We start from the raw sequence: 16795 nt of genomic DNA on the forward strand, positions 1-16795 counted from the left end.
TCGGCATCTATCTCTGCCAATGTTGTGTCAAGACTTCTTTCAGTCAGAAGACGGTCAGATGATAGATACCCTTGAACAGACTCCCTAGGCACTTCCTCAGCATCATCACCCCCCTCATCTTGAGTTAAGTCCATAACCTGCTCAGCAGGAGGAGGGGACTTGGCTTCGGCAGCATTCTTGGGTTTTCTCACCAAGGCCTCACCATCATCTTTTTCTTCATCTTCATCCACGGCCTCGGCCTCAGACTCTGATCCACCTTCAGGAGGAGGTTGAAGAAATGGTAAAGGAATAGCGTCGGCCTGGCGCAATGGCGAGTCAGCAGGAAGATCAAGCTTCTTTATCAAGGACATCCAACCAAGGGAAAATCCCCTGTTGCATGCCTGCCTGACTTGAAGCTTGTAGTCTTCTGCGACGTCGGCCATACCTTGAGCATAGGCCTTTTCGTCGACCTCTTTGATTTCGGCCTCTTTAGTGGCCAGAGCTTGCTGGAGTTCTTTCTCCGCTTGGGCCTTCTGAACCTCGGCCTCTCTCTTCTCGGCCTCAGCAACCTTTCTAACGGCCTCAGCAGCTTCGGCCTTCTCAAGAGCTAAAGTTTGAACCTTCGTTGCAGCCTCGGCCTGATCCTCCAATTTTTTCATTTTTGCTTCAAGGGCCCGTATCTCTCTCTTCATTGAAGATGCTTCCCTTTTCATATCAACCAACCTTTGACGATTTTCAAAGGATTGCATGGAAAATGAGTGGGCATGCTGAATGGCCTGCAAAAAGAACAAAAATGTGAGACAGTACTCTCAGTGAAGAACGGAAGAAAAAATCACAAGTACGAACAGAAATACTTACTTGAGCAGAGTGTTGGAGCATAAGAGCGTAATTTTCATACTCACTAAGCTTGGCATTTCGCTCCAAGTCATTTGGTAGAAGAAGAGCAGTGCTAAGGGCGACAACAACGTTAATGTCGTCAGCACTTTCACTAGCCATAATAGGCCTATCCTCCAGAGATAGATCAGGGGCCCAGGGGACGTCGGGCTTCTTTGAAGCCGAGGTCGTCGCAGACGATGACCTTGGCCGCTTTGATTGTGTAGACCCTGAGGGTTGGCCCTCAGCAGATCTCTTTGTTGAAGTAGAAGCTGATTTTTTGCTTTCAGCTAGCTTCGAAATCGGCAAAGCATCCTCAGCCTCGGCATCTGTAGCCTTGGCCTTAGGCTGAACCTTTTTAACTCTCTTTGGTTTGGGTGGGAGCATTGATTGCGTTGGTGCGGCTTCGGCGTCAGTTGGGAGATCGGCAAGAAGGTCTTGGACAACAGGCCTTGGACGAACCATTTCGGCAGTCTTTACGAGCTTTCGTCGGCGTTTACGTTCAGGAATTGGTATTAAGTAGGGGGCCGAAGTTGATGGAAGATCGGCTGGGTCAGATGTGGACTCTTGGTCTGTTCGGGATGTAGAAGCAGTTAAGGTTGTGGCTGTGGGTGGAGAAAGACTCTTCTTCCTTTTTCTTGGGATGTCGGGTAAGGTGGATTTGTATGTAGGGATGAAGTTTAGTAATACTGGGGCTTTTCGTTTATGGATTGGGAGGCCAAGAAGTGTTTTCAGATCTGTTCCTGGGAAGAAGGATTGGCGAAAATTTTTCGGTGGCTGATGAAGGTCTGCAAAGAAACAGACGTCAGAAACAAAGTATTAAAGTCTTAAATAAAAACAACTAAAGTGTTGACTCAGGGCTCTTACTCTTGCCCTCTGTAAGTGTTCGAGGAAGAGGGTAGAGGTGGACATCTTCATCTGGGCCAAATTCCCAATTTCCAGAAGCAATGAGAAAATCATCTCCAGCCCCCTTGTTGGAGTTTGGGAGGTCGGCTATAATTTTGTACTGAGTGGATCTCGGCTTAAGATAATAGACAAAACCCCTATCCTTCAGATCAAGAGGGTACATGGTATAACAATATTGAAGGTCGGCTAGGGTGATTCTAAGGTTTTCTTGCCTAGCTAAGGCAATAATACCGTTAATTACCCTATAGGAATTGATAGTAAGTTGCATAGGGTTCAGCTTATAGAAATGGAGAACTTGACGAAAAAGGGGATCGAGTGGAAGCCGAAGTCCACATTCGGTAAAAGCAACTATTGGAAAAGGCATTGTGTGGTCCGTGGGCACAATGGTATCATTATCCCCAACCAGCTTAAGATGAACATCGGCTGGGATAGAGAATTCTTGCCTAAAATATTCAAGTTTTGTCAGGGTATTTACCCTATGCCTCCACATACCCATTATGTTGGCTTAAACTAAGAGGAATATGTTTCAGAAGGTGGGCGTTTTTCAGGTTTCCCTAAAGATTAAGGGTTCTACAGACAAATCCCAAATCTATAAGGTATGGAGATAAAGATCGAGGGCACAGATCTGGGGCAGATACAAAAAAGAGAAAACAAAGATGAAGTTTCAGATTCAAGAACAGAGGTATAGTTCTCAGAAATAATAGAAATACAGAAAAAATCAAGGACAACGGCAAAGAGAATGATGAAAAAGCATAGAAGTTCAAGGTAAAAGCCACAAATTCAAGATACAAATAAATCCAAGACCTCGAACAAGATCAGTAATGGCAACAGACAGACAAAAGCACATAAAGAGAATGAAAGAATTGAAGGAAAGGGTCTTACCAGGACAAATGAAGCCGAGGCAGTACTCGCCGAAACCCAGAAATTGATTGCAACAGCAAAAGAGGGCTTTTGCAAGAATGAGGGATTAAAGAGCCGTTCCAGAAGAAAGAATGGAGCAATGGCAGATTCGAAGAAGAATGAGTTTTCAGAAGGAGAAAGAGCAAGAAGACGGAATGGAAAAGTGAAGAAAAAGATAGAGGCAAAAGAAAAGTTTTGTCAAAAATGTGAAACGGCGGCAAAATTAGGGCAATCATTACGCCTAGGGTAACGCACGCGTCAGACGGCGCAGACGAAATGAACAGACAGCTTCAGGCGCGTCACCGACACGCTCCAATAAAGACGCAACACGTAAAAGAAACAGTTAGATATGCATGACAGCTCATGCGCATGGGAGAATACGATCGAAGCCTTGTTCTCCGAAGAGAACACGTCGGCTGAAAGTAGATAATCTTGGCTAAATAGTTTTTGAGCCATTACTCAGAAAAGAAGTGACAAAATTTCGGAATAGGTTCCATCACCTCAGAATGCCGAGGTAATAGAACCTAGGGGGCAGTTGTGGGGATATATTTTCTGAATACCAACACGTGGCATGGTGACGCCGACGTGTCAGCCGAGGTGCCACGTGCCCTGGTAGTTAAGCCGAGGTAATCTCGGAGAAGCCGAGGTCATCTCCGAAGATATCGGAATCCGAGATAAGGGGCAAGAGTCCTAAGGCACAAAGGGGACTGAATCAAGATAAGGATAAAACTCTCAAGGAGTTATCTTTATCACTTAAAAGAGTCCAGAGTAAACAGTGAATTAGAATTCATAGAAGTCATACTTCTAGTGGGACTTGGATTGAGTATATTATAAAAGAGAGGCACCCCCATGGGTCTAAGGTATGTAATTTATACTTTGAGTATTCAATTTAGTACTTGATTATCTTTGAGAGATATACTGACTTGATCGTCGGAGTGCCCCCGGGTGGAAGAACCACCGCCGGAGCTTTTTTCTTTCTGTTTCAGGTTGCTTAAGCCATCTATTCTGCTTGTGCTCTCTAGCTGATCACTAAACGGGCAGTGTGGTCAGATTTTCACCCACACACTTTGCAATTGCAAAAATTCAACACAAAAAAGTGTTTATGTTCTGCACAACAAAAAGCATTTGATACTTGAACAATGACATGTAAACTTCGTTGTAACCACAATTTTCAATGGCAAATAGTTTTATGTGATGCCTAGCGATCTGAAGTGTAAAAAAAATGTCCAGAAAAAAAGAGAGAACTGCTATACAATCTTTAACAATGCTTAGTGGTGTTATCTAAAAAATGCCGTTACATGTCTGGGAATCATCTATTTCTCTTGCCACAATAAGAACTCGCCCTTATGCTCAATCAAAAACTAATTTTGATACAATGCTTCATTCAACAATATGAGAATAAAATGTTCCAATAAAACAATCAAGTCATCTCTTTAGCTCCAAGGCTATAGAAAAAAGAAAGAAGAAAAAAAATGCAAAAAGCAGGATTATAAATTCCAAGATATATACTGTTCAGATTAAAGAAAAAATTGAACTAGCATCTTTTCCTTCCTTTATTTGGATCTTCATGTCGAGCTTGAGCTTTTTTCCTCGAATATATATCTGTTTAAGCAATTTGGGCACTTCATTGGGGAAAAGAAACTACTACTGTAAAGCATTGTAAAGTACCTAGTCATCATGACAACGATAAAATCAAGCAATAAATGATATACCCATAAGGAACTGCAATAGTAAGGAACTGCAATACCTTTGAATAGCATCCGGATCTCAGTATGTATGTCCTTATGGCATGAGAGGGTAATTTATAAGAAAATTTATAAGAAAATTTATAAGTAAAATGGCCATGAAGTTATTCCGGTCCACATGAGGCTTGAAGTTATTCCAGTCCCAAAAAGCTACGGTTAGCTCGGTCACCATACTAAAAGTTATACCGGTCATGGCGCACATGCTAATTGTTAGCTCGGTCCAATCATGCTGTGGTTTGTACAGGAGGAACCGAGGTAGAGTTATCCCGATCTGATCTGCGGCTTAGCATAGCTATGCTTACCTCGGTCATATTGGAGTCCGACCATGGAAAAGCCATCTCACTTGGTTTAAGCAGTGAGGAAGGTGTTGAAGGATAAGTATTATCTTTCAGGAGTGTGAATCCAAGAAGGACTCTACATGGAGGAGTAAGAGTCCTACTAGGATTATGCCATGCGGAACCTATAAAAGCTCACAACATCACCTTTGGAGAGGTAACACACAACTTTGATTCTCGAATACACCGAGCTTTTTGTCTTTGTCTATTTTGCTGACTTAGGCATCGGAGAGGTATCCAGCACACACCTGCCGACTAGCTCACGTTTGTGTTTTCAGGGAGTAAAGCGACGACGTACGGAGGAGCGCAGACTTGATCAACAAGATTATACGAGAAGGTTTATTTCTTTCCCGTACAATTGGCGCCGTCTGTGGGAATTGCAAACTAAAACAAAACCTCTTGATCAAGCTTTTCCTCTTTAAAAGCAATGGCGCACAACGAAGATTTGCCGCAGTCCGCCATCGACGGACAAACACCAGAGGGGGGTGCAAGGCGCGAAGGCCTACCTTCTATCCCTCCCATGGCAGACTTGGAGCCACAACGACAAAATCCCAGGAGGGATGAAAGGAGGAGGAGGCGGATTAACAGCTCCCGTCACTCTCGTTCACGAAGTCCTGACAGACAAAGGCGGAGGATTGATCCTCAAGTTCTGGAGGACCGCGTGAAGGAGCAAGATGAATTAATAAGGAAGATGGCGGCGGACATGGAAGCCATGAAACTCCAGATCAAGGAAAAAGGGGTGGCGACAGGAGAGGGGCGCAAAGGCAATGCGCCTCCTCGTTACTCAAAAGATCGTAGTAGGCATACCGCGACATCGCAAGCAGAAAGTAGAAGCCTCAGGATGAGTGACACTCAATTAAGGATTTCCAGAACTCGTTACTCCAGGTCTGAGAGAACGAGATCATTAAGGTCTTACACAAAGGGAAGTACCTATCAGCCCTCACACACGCACCATACATCATCCAGGCAAACGGAGTTGCCTAGATCGTCCGACTTACGGACTGTGCTTGAAGAAAGGGCGCGACAGAAGGAGGATGCTAGGGCACGCGACCCGCACAAAGTTTCAGCCCTTCGGCGGTTGGCTCCTCGGACGCATGGAAGCGTCGAGGTTGGAATGTCAGTACCATACCTTGCCTACGAACCAACAGATAAAGCGTTGGCAAGACTACATAGCTCGCCGTTCGTTCCGGCGATTGAGAACGCATCATTACCCTCAGGCTTCATCCAGCCTAAATTTACCACGTACGAAGGGAAGACAGACCCTTACATTCACCTAAGCCACTTCCGCCAGGTTATGGCGGTATATCGACGAAACGAGGCTTTGATGTGCATCCTCTTCCCATCAAGCCTTGGTGACCTAGGCTTGACTTGGTTCGAAAAACTTCCAGAAGGCAGCATAGCCTCCTGGGCGCAATTGGCGGAGGCATTCGAAACAAGGTTCAGAACAAACACCAAAACCCCGGTGGAAATTGATCAACTGCTCTCTATTGACATGGCGAAAAAGAGTCATTAAAATCCTACAATAGCCGCTACTGGGAGACCTTTAACCAGATTGGGGACTGCCCCACCAATCTTGCTATCGCACAATACAAAAGAGGCATTCCAGTCGGGAACAGATTAAGGGACTCAATCACTATGACACCGCGTCTCACGATGGAGGCCTTAATGGAGAGAGTGCACCAACATATTCGGGTAGAAGAAGATGGCGTCCGTGCTAAGGCAAAGTCTAGCACGACCGCAGTACCAGATAAAAAGACCGCGACAAATGTCAACGCGGTAGAACGTCTGAACAAAAACGGACGCGGCAAGCGAGACAACGGAGAGGACCAGGATAAAAGATGGTTGAGAGTCCGCACTGCCATAACCATGGTATTCAAGAAACCAATCTATCGGATTCTGAGTGAAATACGCGATGAGCCTTTCGTCAGATGGCCAGCTAAGCTAGGAGAAGCACAGAAAGACTACGACGAAAGATCGCGATGCACCTTCCACAAAGAAAAGGGGCACCGCACTGAAAATTGTATGCCATTGAGACAGCATCTGGAGGAGTTGGTAGCAGCCGGTCACCTGGATAAATACATTGAAGGAGGGACGTAACCAACCCCCCAGGACCACAATAGCCCCAATGGAATGCCAATTGACGCCCCACCTCAAGGCGTGATCAACGTAATTCATGGAGTATTCGAACCTGAGCGCGTATGCAAGTTCAGGGGCATGATAAAGAAGGCTGAGCACTTAAGAGAGGTACTAAGTGTCCAACCTACCATCAAAAAGGGAAGAACGGAGGCCACAAACGTCATGTCTTTTTCAGACAAAGACTTGGAAAGAATATATTGCCCTCACAACGATGCACTGGTCGTCACCCTCCGCGTCAAGGACAACGACGTCAAGCGAATTTTGATAGACCAAGGTAGCTTGTGTGAGGTAATGTACTACAACACCTTCAAACAACTGAAATTCGAGGACAAAGACCTGGCGCCAGCTGTATCCCCCCTGATCGGATTCAACTCAATGTCAGAGTGGCCAGTCGGCAAGATCATCCTTCCAGTCAGGGCAGGAAGCGTGACAAAACAAGTGGAGTTTTGGGTGTTAAAGGTCCCTTCCACTTACAACATAATCTTGGGAATAACATGGCTGCATGCCATGTGATCTGTAGCGTCATCCTACCATCAAGTAATGCGGTTTCCCAACGAAGTCGGGGTAATTGAAGAGGTCTTTGGAGACCAGATTATGTCCAAGCAATGCTTTGTCACGGTTAATGGCAGCCGCGCTGCCAAGGGATATGTTCATTCGGTGGAAGAACCTGAGAGCAATGAACTGTTCGCAGATGTCGACAAAGCAGCTGATCAAAAAGCGGTGGAAGACTTGGTAGAGGTAAGAATAGATGAAAAGAACCCAAATAAGTTTTTTTTGCTCGGTTCGTCGTTATCCAGCACTGAGAGATTAGAGGTCTTAGAATTCTTGACCTCTAACATCGAAGTGTTCGCCTGGACACCCTACAACATGCCAGGCATTGATCCAAACTTCGTCTGTCACCAACTCAATGTCCACCCATCCGCCAGACCAATCACTCAGCGCACTCGCAGATCGGCAATCCACCACGCTGAGATAGTGGCGGAAGAAGTGGGAAATCTGCTAGAGGCAGGAGCTATCAGAGAGGTGCATTACCCCAGATGGATTTACAACACAGTCGTGGTACCAAAAAAGAATGGCAAATGGCGTGTCTGCGTCGAATATAAGACAGTCAACAAAGCATGCCCAAAGGACAGCTTCCCCCTACCGCGGATAGATCAACTGGTAGACCTAATAGCGGGGTACAACCAACTTAGCTTTCTTGATGCGTACAGAGGCCACCATCAGATCGCCATGTACGAACCAAACCAGGAGGTCACGTCCTTTACAACTCCAAGAGGACTGTATTGCCACAAGGTCATGCCCTTTGGCCTCAAGAACGCAGGGGCAACATTTCAGAGAATGGTCACCAAGATGTTTGAGCCGTTGTTAGGCAGAACAATGGAAGCTTACATCGACGATATGGTGGTCAAAAGCAAGGATGAGAACAACCATATAAGGGACCTAGGTGAGATGTTCCAGATTCTGAAGAGGCACAAGTTGCACCTTAATACATCTAAGTGCGCATTCGGTGTAGGATCTGACAAATTCCTAGACTTCTTGGTGACCAACCGGGGTATAGAAGCAGACCCCTCCCAGATCAAAGCTATTCAGGATCTGGAGAGACCTAACTCAGTAAAAGAAGTACAGCATCTCACAGGCATGGCAGCTGTACTCAACCGATTCATTAGCCGGTTGTCAGACAGACTACGACCATTTTTTCAAGCATTAAAAGCCAAGTTCAAGTGGGACGAAGAATGCGACCGCGCTCTCCAAAGCTTGAAAGAATACATGTCTTCTTCACCACTACTTGTTACCCCAATACCTAGAGAAGAACTCTTCCTGTACCTGGCGGTCTCTCAGCACGCAATTAGCGCAGTATTGGTCCGTGCAGAAGGAATCCAACATCTGCCCATTTATTATGTTAGCAAAACATTGCTGGGCGCCGAAACGAGGTACTTGCCACTGGAAAAACTGGCCTTAGCCTTAATGATGGCCTCAAGAAAGTTGTCGCACTACTTCTACGCCCACACCATAGTCGTCCTCACAACTTTCCCATTAAAAGTTTTGTTTGATAGGGCAAACTTTTCTGGGCAAATCTTGAAGTGGGCAGTAGAGTTGGGACAATTCGACATCAAGTTCCAATCCAGAACCGCGATAAAGGCCCAAACTTTGGCAGGCTTTGTCGCAGAATTCACCCCAGGAAGTCATCATATCTGCCCAGTCGACCTGACTGATGCAACCGAACTAGGGATAGAAGTTGACGCCGGAATAGCGCAACCCCTAGTGCAGGATATTCAGTCAAACCCCAAGGCAGACCAGAGTAAAGAAAGCAAGGCAGAAACGAACCATGCTACACTAAGTCAAGACTCACCAACAAATAAAGACTTGGTTCAATCAGATAGCGAGGGGCAAACAGCGAGTATGGACCTTAAAGAAAACACCAGCGACATTCTTGACCCCACGGCATCGTCTGATCCCTCAACTTGCTGGAAATTGTTCGTCGGAGAGATATGGAAGCTCTTTGTGGATGGAGCATCCAACCGGCATGGTGCAGGACTTGGCATAGTCCTCATCTCACTAGACGGCCTGGTTGTGGAGCAAGCAATCAACCTTGGCTTCCCAGCATCAAATAACGAAGCGGAGTATGAAACACTTCTTGTAGGACTCAAATCAGCATTCTACATGAAGGCCACCGAAGACTCACAGTTGGTGGTAAACCAAATTTCTGGCGACTATGAAGCAAAGGATGACAAGATGGCCAAGTACTAAGAATTGGTCAGAACAGAGATCAAGAAATTTGAAGTAGTAAGAATAGAACAGATTGGTAGGGAGGAAAACAACAGAGCAGACGAATTAGCAGGCTTTGCGTCAATGGCAGATACATCCATCCCTCACCCACTACTAATTGATTACCTACCGAGACCAAGCATTGAGGACCCCGAAGTAGAAGAGGTGTGTTACACCGAATTAGGCCCCTCATGGATGGATCCCATCATACTGTTCTTAAAAGACGGCGTCTTAGCGGAAGAAAAGAAAGAAGCCAACAAAATTAGAGCAAAGTCGCAGCAATTTTGGCTCTTCCCATCTATGACATTGTACAAAAAATCATTCTCAGGACCTTATCTAAAGTGTGTCCACCCTAGCAAAGTAGAAGCATTCTTGTTCGAAACACACGAAGGGGTCTGCGGAAGCCACCAAGGAGTAAGATCGTTAGCTTACAGAGCCATTTCACAAGGATACTGGTGGTCATACATGCAGGCAGACTCGGAGAAGTATGTGAAGAAGTACAAGAAATGTCAGAAGTTCGCACACCAAATACATCAGCCGGCCAGAGAATTCCTACCATTGACCAACCCATGGCCTTTTGCAATGTGGGGCTTGGACATAGTAGGACCACTTCCAACAGCACCCGAAAACATGAAGTTCTTTCTCGCAGCAACAGACTACTTCACAAAGTGGGTGGAAGCAGAAGCATTGGCATCAATCAAGGAAAAAGATGTGAAGAAGTTCGTCTGGCAGAATATCATTACTCGATTTGGCATACCTAAAGCCCTAATATCAGACAACGGCACCCAGTTTGATGGCAGAATCTTTAGAGACTTTTGTGAATAATACAAAATAGAGTTCTACAATTCTACACCAGCATATCCCCAAGCCAACGGCCAGGCGGAAACGTCAAACAAGGTCATCTTGGATGGACTGAAGAAAAGGTTAGAAAGAGCAAAAGGAAAATGGGCTGACGAGCTTTCTCATGTTTTATGGGCTTACCGCACCACACCTCGACGATCAACAGGAGAAACACCATTCTCCTTAGCCTATGGCATGGAAGCAGTAATTCTGCTGGAAGTTGGCCTCCCCACAATTAGAAGCGAAAATTTTGATCCAGACTTGAATGGAGAAGCCATAGCATTGGAGCTCGACCTTGCAGAGGAAAGAAGAGACAGAGCACTGGTTCACATTGCCTCATACCAACAAAAGTTATCCAGAAAATACAACAAAACAGTGCATCCAAGACAATTCAAGATCAGAGATTGGGTGCTGTGCAAAGTAATGGGAAACACCTTGGTCACAGGAGATGGAAAATTAGGGCCTAATTGGGAAGGACCTTATCAAGTGGTCGGATTAGCTGGCAAGGGGGCATACCATTTAGAAGATGAGGACGGCAAAGCAATTCCCAGGCCATGGAACACTGCCAATCTCAAACTATTTTATTTTTAGCTTTTCTTCAAAATACTTGTAATTTTTCTTTTCCCCAATAAAACAAGTAGCTTTCTTTTTAGCATAAATGTTTTATTCTATAAAAATCATTTTAGTGAGTTAGGGGCATTGAAAACATGGGTGACAGGAAAAACCAGCACCCTTCTTAAGCCTAGGATAAGGATCCAGGTTGCAGGACGTTTGGTCGGAATACCCAAACACTTTACTCTAGGTTGGCTGGAAAAAACCAACTTAGAGGTTGACTGGATTAAACCAACACCCTTCCTAAGCCCAGGACAAGGATCCAGGCTATAGGTCATTTGGTCGGAATACCCAAGCATTTTACTCTAGGTTGGCTGGAAAAAACCAACTTAGAGGTTGGCTGGATTAAACCAACACCCTTCCTAAGCCCAGGACAAGGATCCAGGCTGCAGGACATTTGGTAGGAATACCCAAACACTTTACTCTAAGTTGGCTGAAAAAAACCAACTTAGAGGTTGGCTGGATTAAACCAACACCCTTCCTAAGCCCAGGATAAGGATCCAGGCTGCAGGACGTTTGGTCAGAATACCCAAACACTTTACTCTAGGTTGGCTGGAAAAAACCAACTTAGAGGTTGGCTGGATTAAACCAACACCCCTCCTAAGCCCAGGATAAGGATCCAGGCTGCAGGACGTTTGGTCAGAATAACCAAACATTTTTCTAAATTGGCAAGAATAACAAATTTAGAGGTTGGCTGGATTAAACCAACTCTTTGTACTCTTCATTCGAAGTAAGGATATCGGCTAAAGAGTGGTTGGCTGGATTAAACCAACTCTTAGTACTCTTCAACCGATGTAAGGATATCGACTAAAGAGTGGTTGGTTGGATTAAACCAATTCTAGTACTCTTCAACCGATGTAAGGATTTTGGCTAAAGAGTGGTTGGCTGGATTAAACCAACTCTTAGTACTCTTCAATCGATGTAAGGATTTCGGCTAAAGAGTGGTTGGCATAATTAAACCTACTTTTAATACTCTTCCGCAGAAGTAAGGATATCGGCTAAAGAATGGTTGGCTGGACTGAGCCAACTGTTAGTACTCTTCAGCCGAGGTAGGTATCTCGGCTGAAGAGTGGTTGGTAGCTATAATTAGATTGCAAGATCAAGACCAAAATAAGTATCTCGGCAAGTGAATGCTGTACCTCATCCAAGACTTCGATTAGAAAGTAAAGTACAAGCATGAAGATCAACCGAAATAAGAGTTGAACAAAAAAGCAGACTTCATTGAAAATTCAAAACAAGTACAAAAGGTGGGGCCTCAGCCCGGTTACAATTTGCTTCCAACAACAAAGAAAAGAAAAAAGGCAAAAAGAAGAAAAATACAAAGTCAGTTAAACAGATCATCAAGGTCGGCATCAATATTAACTCGGAGCCCGGTTTCACTCGGTAGCACAGTCTCGGTTGGAAGAACGGTTTCAGTAGGCAGCTCGTTGGTTAGATCTTCCATCATTAGCTCTGACCGAACTGACTGATCGACGGGATCACTGACAGCCGGGGTATCTTTGGGCACGGTGTCTTCTTCATCATCTGAATCCTCAAGAAATTGTTACTGAAGGGCAGCAGCATATTCCGTCATAGAGCTCGGAATGAAGTATGCTGGAGCATTGAAGACCTCGGTCTGTGGACCGTGACCGAGTTGCTCTATAGCCGCCCTCCAACCGCACTTGAAGAAGAGATCCTTGGCAGCTTCACATTGTTTAATGTAAGTCGCCTCCCCCTCCTTTAAACCCCGGAGCTCGGCGTCATCAGCATCCTTCTTCAGCTGCTCTATCTCGGCGTTTTTCTTACCCTCAAGTTTAGCAAGTTCGTGCAGATATTTATCTTTGATAACGGTTGCAGCCTTTTGTTTTTTTACTTCAGCCGAGCTGACAAGTCCGGTCAGACGACCATTCTCGGATTTTAGCTCGGCTATTTGCTGCCTGGCTTGTTCCAGCTCAGCAGTTTTTTCTGTTACTTCGGCCAGCGCTTGCCTTGTAGTCTTTCAGAGTTCAAGCACTCGCTTATGAGCGATGTGACTCTTCTGCATGGCCTGTAAAAAGAGGGGGACTTGAAATCAAACCGAGATAAAAGTAGTGCAATTCAGTAAGATTAAACAGAAACAGCTACTTACGAGCACCATGGATTTGGTGGCCGAGTGGATGGCCTTTAGCTTGGTCAAATTTTTGTGATGCTCCATGTCTGCTGGAAGGCAAACACTCCTGGCAAGGTTGAATGCCATCATGTGATCGTTCTCAGCGACCACCGAGTCAGTATCCTGGATATCTCGGTTTTGGAAAGTCATTTTCGGAGCCCACTTGGAGGAACTAGCCCGGTCAGAACGCTCCGGTGGAGGGCTCGGTGGAGGGCTTGGTGGAAGGATGGTTTCATCTTCATCAACAGGGCGTTGCTCGGTTTGGGTAGTCCGGGCGCGCTTGCTTGGGCGTGATGAAGAGGGTTGTTGAGATGGAAGGGCCACCACTATTTCTTGAGTCTGGTTTTGTGGCGGTACTTCGGCTCGGTGGGTTTCGGTTAAGAGGGCCCTTACTCTGTTCCTCTTCGCCATTTCTTCTTCTTCGGTAGTACGAACCAGGTTAATTTGTGGCAAGTTGGGGTCCGGTTCGGGAGAGGCTTCCAGTAAGAAGTCTGTTATTCTGGCTTTACGTCGGCTGCTGTATCTGTACGTCGGTTCAAAATTCAGCAGCTTGGCCCAACTTCTTTCTGGATATCGTAGTGCGTTGCGAAGAGTGTTCAGATTGGGGTAACTGTATAGTGATTGAAGATGGGTTGAATCTGCATAAAGAAGACAACTGTTAGATCGATTCAGGAATAGGAAACCGAAATAAAACAGAAGCATGCAAAGAAACCGAAGTAATTATACCGGGGGTTCCTTTATTCCAGTTTATACTGCGGCCTGGGATCTGGGCTTGGTGGTCTTCGAAATTGCTAGATACCCAGAAAAAATCGTCATCGTTTAAGTCTTTGTCCGGTGTGTCCTTTATTATTTTCTCATACCGGCGTCGTATTCTTAAATAATAAACCCACTCGTCTTCTTTTGAGCCTATAGAATATTGGTGAAAGAGTTCGGCTAAGCCGAGGTTAATACTAGCACGGCGGTTTAGCTCGGCTATACCATTTATTATGCGGTATGAGTTTGTGGAAAGCTGAGTTGGGCATATCTTAGTTTGCCTAAGGAATTCACAAAGTAAAGGCTGTACAGGGAATCTTAGGCCGGCTTCTACAATGGAAAAGAGGGTGAAGGGAACAAAACCAGGGTTTCCCCAAGGTATGATATCTTGTTCGGCTAAGGTGAGATGGACGTCGTCAGAAATGTTATACTCCCTTCGGAATTCGGCCAGGCCACCAGATGTTTCTACTAAAAACCTATATTTACCCATTTTTGTCTTAAGTTATGAATAAATTATACTTGTGATTAAGCTCGGTCGCAGAAGTGGGCTGAGTAGCTCGGTTGAGCGCTCAAAGGAGTGCCTGGGCAACCTAAAGTTTGCAAAGTGAAAAAACAAAGGTGTTAAGCACAGACCGTTGGACCGTGCTAAAGAGAAATAAAGGCAAGATATATCAAATCTTAGCCCGGCTATGTGAAATGCTACGTGTCTTAGCCCGATTTTGAGCAAGGGTTTGGTTATCTCGGTTTGCATTAGGGATTTGGTATCTCGGTTTATACAAGGGGTTCATTATCTCAGTTCGTGCAAGGGTTTTGTTAGCTCGGTTGAGCCTCTAGGGGTAGCACTCGTAGTTCGGTTGAACTACGAAGGCTGGTTTAGCCCCAGTCATAGCTCGGTTGTGGTCGAGGCTTTCAAACATAGTATTGCATAGACCTAGTACGGTTCAAAAGATCGGCTAGTCGAATCACAAGGAGGTTTTATTTCTTGAAATTACTGGTATAGCATGACGTATTAGTTCGGTTGGATAAGTCTGACTAAGATTCACAGCAACTGCAAACAACTTTCTAGTCCGGTTGCATCATGATTCTGGATCGAAACTAGTGTTTTTCATGTTATTTCTTGAATCCAAGTCGTTCTATTACTAAGTTTTTGCAGAAAACACAAAGCTAAACAGAAAATAGAAGCAGACATGGCGTGTTTTGAAAAACACATAAAACAAGTGTTATGGACTAAAAAAGTGCGAAAACCAGAAAAATAGAACAGATTTGTGTTACTCACCAAGGTAAGAGGAAGGAAAGGGAAGTAGAAAATAGCCACAAACGCAAGCTTTGCAGATGCAAAACAATGGAGACGCAGGCAAGAGAGAGAACAAGAGGAAGAAAAGATGAGTAGTGTAGGAAGTGATTCGGGAAAAAAGGGGTTTCTACTTTGTGAAAGGCTTTTTGGCGGAACTGTTCAAAAGTTGTGAGGTACGAAGAACGGCGTGACAGCTGTGCTGGGCCAATAAGAGTCTGCCACGTGTCCATTGGGATAAGAAGCGATTCAGTTGCTGTGATTGAGGAGACGTTTTGACCGAACAGGTGCAGCCCGGTGTGGATTTAGTTCGGTTGGAAAAGCTGAAGAGTTTTAGCTCAACTGGAAAGGCTTAAGGATTTAGCTCGGTCGTTAGGCTAAAATTGTTAGCTCGGCCGATAAACAGATAATCCCAATCATGCTACATAGATGGAATTAAAGGGCATTTGAGAGGGTAATTTATAAGAAAATTGGGCCGAGCTGGGCAATGGGCCGTTATGGGCCACCGTACGAAGGACTGAGTAAAATGGCCATGAAGTTATTCCGGTTCACATGAGGCTTGAAGTTATTTCAGTTCCAAAGAGCTACGGTTAGCTCGGTCACCATACTAAAAGTTATACCGATCATGGCGCAGTGATATTTGATCGGTCGGAACCATGCTAATTGTTAGCTCGGTCCAATCATACTGTGGTTTGTACAGGAGGAACCGAGGTAGAGTTATCCCGGTCTGATCTGCGGCTTAGCATAGCTATGCTTACCTCGGTTATATTGGAGTCCGACCATGGAAAAACCATCTCACTTGGTTTAAGCAGTGAGGGGGGTGCTGAAGGATAAGCATTATCTTTCAGGAGTGTGAATCCAAGGAGGACTCTACATAAAGGAGTAAGAGTCCTGCTAGGATTATACCGCGCAGAACCTATAAAAGCTCACAACATCACCTTTGGAGAGGTAACACACAACTTTGATTCTCGAATACACAGAGCTTTTTGTCTTTGTCTATTTTGCTGACTTAGGCATCGGAGAGGTATCCGGCACACACCCGCCGGCTAGCTCACGTTTGTGTTTTCAGGGAGTAAAGCGACGACGTACGGAGGAGCGCAGACTTGATCAACAGGATTATACGAGAAGGTTTATTTCTTTCCCGTACATGGCAAATACAGAATAATGCACCCACATGTTTGTAAGAATTCTGAATGTTTTTCTATATATTCAACTTATAAAATTTACAAAGAGTGCATAAGTTATATAGCCCTAACTATGACTGAAAAAAAGGAAATATAAAGATTCCTATTTACACCACCACAACCTTGCCTAATTTGCCTAATTCCTAATATACACAATTATGCCATATATACATATATTCTCACACCCCCGCTCAAACTCAAGGTGTTTTAGCAGAAAACACGGAAAGTTTGCTAAGAAGAAACTGAAACTGAGTGATAGTGTGAGTCTTGGTGAAGAAGTCCGCAAGTTGCAAAGCCGAGGAGACCAAAGGAAGCAAGACAGAACCAGACTGCAGATGTTAGCGGAC

This window comes from Camellia sinensis, chromosome 1, assembly GCF_055761805.1.
Source record: "Camellia sinensis isolate YWXY chromosome 1, ASM5576180v1, whole genome shotgun sequence".
In the NCBI taxonomy this organism is placed as follows: Eukaryota; Viridiplantae; Streptophyta; class Magnoliopsida; order Ericales; family Theaceae; genus Camellia; species Camellia sinensis.